A 7,183-nucleotide genomic window follows, 5' to 3' on the forward strand; every position below is an offset into this window, starting at 1 on the left:
ATTAAGTGATGCATCTAAATCATGACCTCCATTAGATATCGGGACCGAAATGTTAGTAATACTTATTTGGATGTCACCTAAGTTTCTTAAATTAGCTTTCTTTCCTATCATCATAAACTCTTTTTTTATTATCGTTTAATTTAGTTCTTTAATTTCCATTCATTCCCTAACACTGGAAAGAACTTGGTTTGAAGTTTCAGTAGTATCATCAATGTTATTTATGGAGAAGTAAAATTGTGTATCATTCATAAAAATAGCTTGAACTTATTGCCTCTGTAGTAATTTTGATAGACCTATGGTATAGATATCTCTCAAAGAGGGAACTGAACATTCTTTAAAGACTAAAAGGCAAGGTAAAAAGTAAATGAATGTAACCAGGAATAACGGGAATCAAGGGACAAGCAACTGGGGTCGATTTTGCCTCACAGAAGCCAACAAGAAATGAATGATATCTGCTTGTAAATGAGATCTATAACCTCATATGTCGAAGGATATAACCTATATAAGTAAAGTCTTGCCACAATACCTCATATTATTTCAAAACTACCTTTCATCGTCTCCGGCGAATTCACCACATGATTCACATTAGCTCAAGACCATACATCAATTCCATCTTGGCAATCGGAATGATCGAAAAGTTGACAAGCTAATCAAGATTCTAATCTTGCCGATCAACATTATCAATTCAGATTCTACTTAATATACTATCTTATTTTAGATCAATCCTGTTTTCAAATTCCCTCTATACAATGCCATAAAATTCAATCTACAGTCAGATATAGTTGTAACTTATTGAGGTCGCAAATTCATTAAATTTATAAATACAATTATTACGGTCGTTGATAAGAATAAGGTGTTTCAAAGCACCAGCTTGGTAACGAAGATTAATATTAATAGGAGGAGATTAACTGGCCTGATGAGGCAAACTCAACTCTAACAGAGCTGGCCCGAATAACATCGGGAAGAAAAAAATATCAACATTAATGTTAACGAAGAAAAAGAAGATATTCCACACAGTTTAAAAGAAGAAACGTAGGGATTATACAAACAATGAAAAATAAACGTAATTACAGTAAAATTCGGAAGGCCGATAACAAATAAGTATAAAGAATATTTGATTATTGGTTCAGGGGAGTTTGAGTAAACGAACAGGCTAGCGGGGGTTAATTACGTGATGTAACTGATCACATGTTTAGATATTACCCTCAAAGAATATAAGGTAAAAAAAAATAATTTTAGGAATATATATAATTAAAGCTATAACTCATAAAACTTGTACAAATATCAATAAATAAATATATTGGATATATATATATATATATATATATATATATATATATATATATATATATATATATATATATACATATATATATATATATATATATATATATATATATATATATATATATATATATATATATATATATATATATATATATATATATATATATATATATATATATATATATATATATATGTACATATATATATATATATATATATATATTATATATATATATATATATATATATATATATATATATATATATATATATATATATATATATATATATATATATGTACATATATACACCCACATATAAATTACTAAACAATTAACAAATAATAAGTAAATAAATAAATAAATAATTGAAAGAAGAAAGCGAACTAACGAAGAAATAAAACGATTAAAAACTAAAAACGGTTATGATAAAAATTAAGAAAATTTAGTTAACACAACAGGCTCTCGAGTTTACACTTCATATGTTTAGCTTGCTAGGCATATTTACTTAGCCTTTAATGGACCTCACATCATGAGCCAAATTCGGTTTAGTAATATACTTAGCCAAACAACACTGCCAAAGTCGGCAATCACTCTACCAGTCGCGGTATCTGACACATAAAGAGAGAGAGAGGGAAAAAAAGTATTATTAGCTTACCGCAACGTTATCAACGCTGACACTCTAATTAAAAGAAGGCAAAGCAGAGATGACGATAAAATTTCGAGGAAGACGTTTATTAGGAGAGCAAATTCGGCTTAATTTCGATTGCAAAACCCTACCTTTGTAGACTTTGCTTGGTCGCCGTTGAAACAAACATACGATAACAAACGTGATTATTAAAGACGTGGATAATTCAAGGTTACATTAAGAATTATGACTGGAGAGAGTCGACTTGAAATCTTATTTTTCTTTTCAAGATAATTTTATTTGTTCGTATGTTTGTGAATACGCGGTAGGCTGTCAAATGGCCACCAACAGGTCGTGATCGAGAGAGAGAGAGAGAGAGAGAGAGAGAGAGAGAGAGAGAGAGAGAGAGAGAGAGAGAGAGTGTGTGTGTGTGTGTGTGTGCGTGTAAATGTGAAAATGTAAAAATATACTGTTAATCTGTTCTTTTCTATACCATAAAAATAAGAATCCGAGAAAATCAAAACAAATTTTGTTACAATAAAGTTGAAAATATTAAGTTGAAACTAAAATCATGTATTGTTTCGAAGCTTTCAAGTAATTCACAATACAAAGTTAGCATGACTACTAAAAAAAAAAAAAAAAAAAAAAAAAAAAAAAAAAAAAAAAAAAAATCAGCAAGGTTGAATATTATGTCGATACAAATCTCAAAATAATTCATACGCATTTTACACTGATATCATAACACAAAAACCAAATACAAGAAGGACGAAAAAGAATAACCTTAGACTGCGGTTGGAAAGTGATTTTCTTATGAGGTTTAATTTAATCAAAATCCCACAGGCGGTACGCAGCATTTCCTACAAAAAAAAAAAAAAAAAAAATTAAATAAAGAAACAAAGACGATATAGCCCATTCTCTCTTTCTTAACACCCACAATAATGATACGTAATACCATCTGTGGAAGTTGGGAACCAAATACACCGAAAAACAAGAAAATAAAAACTACTAAAATAAATGACGGTTATTCATTTATAAACTTATTGAAAGCAGCCGTTGGTCATCACAGAGAAGGAAGTAACACATTTGATTCGCCTTTGGAAGCCAAGTAAATCAAGCAGATATGATTTAGATCTGGTATAATTGGCCAGGGGAGCCACTTCTTATACGCGTTAGTGTAACTTCAGTTTGACCCCGTGGCTATTGTTGCAAACTGTAGCACCAATAGTTTCTAAAGTAGATTCATTCGAGAATCCCCATTGCAAGAGCTCTCCTTGAAAAGAATGTCATGTCCGGTTCCCAAATGCTTGAAAAGTAGCCTTGCTTTTTACCTTTAAAATTACACAATTTTCTTAGTGATAGCTGTAAAACTAGAGGACCACTCAGTAGAGAGCATGCCTTCGCCACGCCAAGTAGTCTTATTTTGCTCTTAACTCCACTGCGTACTTGTACTACGATGTATTTTCTTAATAATGTAATAGATATGTCCTTGGGTCATACTCCACATGCCTACCACGTGTCCTTCAAATTACATCTGTAGTTTTTGTGTAATGTTGTTAACAAATAAAAAATAAACTAACACAATATTTGCCATTTACTTAACATTGCGATTATTTTCAAAGTACTGCTGCGTACTTTTATTTTGATGTACTATAGCCAAAATGTTACAGATTAGAATTTGGGTCGTACCAGACTTGACTACCAAGTTTGGTCAAAATCGGTACAGTAGTTTTTGTATAAAGTTGCTAGAAAAAAAAAACCTAAGAAACGGACGACTTTGGTGAATACATAACCTTGCAAAGGAAATAAGGGGATAGTCTTCACAACAAATGCAGTCGTTCCGAACTAGATACATACATACATATATATACACACACATATACACACACACACACACACACACACACACATATATATATATATATATATATATATATATATATATATATATATATATATATATATATACGAAAGCAACGTCCGAGTCTCTAAAAAAAAGTTCTAGAAAAGTTGAAAAGAATGTCTCCAGACGATTGCTATCATGTTTTTAACACGTCTGATTAAAAAAAATGACTTAACTTGCAGTGATATATATAAATATAAACACAGATGGTAATGCCTAGAATGTTGCTAACATCAAAATTGTCACCAATGCATTCCAGATTGTATAACATATTTTTTTTTAACCAATAAATTGTTTTAACAATCAATTACTTGACAAATTTTCATTCTGGCGACACCTCTCTAAACAGGCGGTGGCGTTCTTACAGTCAAAGAACCCAAGTACTTTGGATACGAAAGCAAATGGCTCCTTCGACAGATGGACTAGTTTTACCATTTAGGAAACTCGAAAACCTGCTAGATAAGAAATCCAAATACGGCGTAAAGTTCTACTCCGTAACAATAGCCGGTACTCTTTCCACTACTTTTTATGAGTCTTAAATTGGAATGTAACTGGTATTTTATAATTAGGAACAGAGATTAGAAATTCATTCTTTATGATAGTGGTTTACGACAGTTTAATAATGATACCATGGAAATTCGATGCGAGAAAAAAACATGAATATTTATCAAGCATTCTTCTTATGACAATATTCTTAACGATTGCCTTTTTCAAACTTGAAAATCTCCTTTGATATTAGTTTTTTTTTTCCCAGCCCTCGCTTGTTTTTACCCTTTGGTTCCTTCACCATGGGTAAATCCACTCTACTGTTTACAACAATTCAAACTAGTTTTCTAGGTTATCCTGCTTGTTTAAAGGCCCTCGCCCGAGTATTCATTCCCTATTATTACTGTCTCCTCTGGGCATTTCGTTTACGTCAAGCATGCACAACTTTCTCATGCTCTAGATCATAAGGATAAAAATCGCAATACTCATCCTAAGAAAAATGGTCTTTATAATGGGGTGTTATTATTTCTGTTGCTTCCTTTTCTTAAGATTGTGCTAATTATAATCATTATACATCAGCTTTTCGTGATAAAATGTAATCGCATGAAAATCTTCTTTTATGTCCAAATTAAAATGACTCACTCATAATGATAATTGAAATAATATCAAAGTCTTTAAAACATATGAAAATCCCGAATGTTATCTTGATATCTTTAATCCAGCTAAGCCTTTTAATCATTGTTTACCGTCAAATGCATATACCTTTAATAACAGAATTAGTAAACATAACATAAAAAAAATTACTTCCAAGTAAGTTGGAAGGTTATATTCTAATCGTAGAGTAATGAAACTTGCAGGGATTAACTTATGTAAAAAGTTGGAAATTATTAAATTTTGGAAGGTCAAGGTCAAAGATGAATATCATAGACAAGCAAAATGTCCAATTCACGCAATCAGACATAAGTTATTACATCGTTATCACAGACTTCAAACTAGGTTCATATTTGAGTGTATGCAAATCCACGCTAAATAATACATGTTGAGGTCGAAAGTCACGGTCGAGTCATTGGTCAAGGTCAAGCAAAAGGTCAAATTCTGGTCATATAACCATACAGCCACAATTTTAATCGTAAAGTAATGAAACTTGCACGGATTTTAAACTGTTAGGTAAAGAGCTGTAAATCATTAAATTTTGGAAGGTCAAAGGTCAAGGTCACGGACGAGCAAAACGTCCACATCACGTAATCAGCCATAAGTCTGGACATCCTTGTCACAGAGACGTCAAACTTGGTTCATATTTGAGTGTATGGAAATCCACACCAATTAATACATATTAAAGTCAAACGTCAAGGTCAAGGTCAAGCAGCAAAAGCTCAAGAAATAAGTTGTCGCGGCAGAGGTCTGCGCTCTAATGAGTGCCCCTCTAGTTATAATTGTTATTGTTACCATAACATTTAGTGCTTAGTACAATTACTTTATGTCACATTTTCCAAATATTTCAATACCTGCTTTACCAAGATCATGATATCTCTTGAACCATTTTTTTTAAATTCCTGCTTTACCAATAACACATGTCTCAATTCATGATTCACTAATATCTCAATACCTGTTGCAAACGTGCCTGTAATTGTTTAACCAATATCATGATTCTGATTAAAAACCTATTTGATAAGTTTATCAAGCTCTTGATACCTGTTACATTAATTCAATACTGGCCTTGGGCAAAATTGAATACTTTGATGGTATAGGGTAAGTTACAAGGATATATGTCCCATAAAATTACTTCAACAATAATTTACTTATCATTTCTTAATTTGTAAAAATGGCTAAATAATCTACTGTTTAACTAAATTAGATCAAGGGAAAATATAATAACTTAAAAAACTGTCATTGGCACAACATTGAATATATATATATATATATATATATATATATATATATATATATATATATATATATATATATATATATATATATATATATATATATAAAAGTTATTTACATTGATAAATATGGAGATTCAATGTCAATTACAATTTCATTTGGGAACCAAAGAAAAATTAAAAGTTGTGTGAATTTTTTTCTCGGATGAAACGGAAAAATACATACTTTATAACACCAATCCATGTTACAGGTCAAATCTTTTCTTTAATTTTGTATATATTCCAATCTGTATAAAAAGCCTGCCTAGGTATATTCCAATCTGTAAAATAAGTCTGCCAACTTAAATTCCAATTTGTACAATGAAAGTCTGATAACATACATTCTAATCTGTATTGGTCTGCCACTGTAAATTTCAATATGCTTATTGTCTATCAACATACATTCAAATATGTATAATGTCTGCTAACATATATTTGAATTCATAAAATTTGTCTGCCTACATATATTTCAGTCTGTATAATATGTCTGTAAAACGTTTTATCTCATTTGTATAATAGGTCTGTCAAAGTATATATCAATCTGTATAGTAAGTAGGCAAACGTATATTACAATCTATATATACCTTCTATTGTATATTTTAATATGTACAATTAGGTCCGTTAACGTATATGTCCATCTTTATAATAAGTCTCACAATGATTATTTTAATCTATATAGTTTATCTGCGAACATATATTTCAATCGGATAAATCTCCCAACTTACTGTATATTCCAACCTGTATAACAAGCCTGTCGAAGTATATTCTTATCAGTGTAATATGTCTACTAACTTATACTCCCATTAGTATAATAAGCCAACGTATATACTAGTCCGTAAAAAAAAAAGCATATCAATCTGCATAAGAAGTCTACCATAGTTTCCAGGGCATAAGTCACAATAAGATCGAAGACTTTCAGAAACGTTCATAAAAAGATTCTGTGCAATAAACCTTATTGCAAA

This window comes from Palaemon carinicauda, chromosome 33, assembly GCF_036898095.1.
Source record: "Palaemon carinicauda isolate YSFRI2023 chromosome 33, ASM3689809v2, whole genome shotgun sequence".
Classification (NCBI taxonomy): Eukaryota; Metazoa; Arthropoda; class Malacostraca; order Decapoda; family Palaemonidae; genus Palaemon; species Palaemon carinicauda.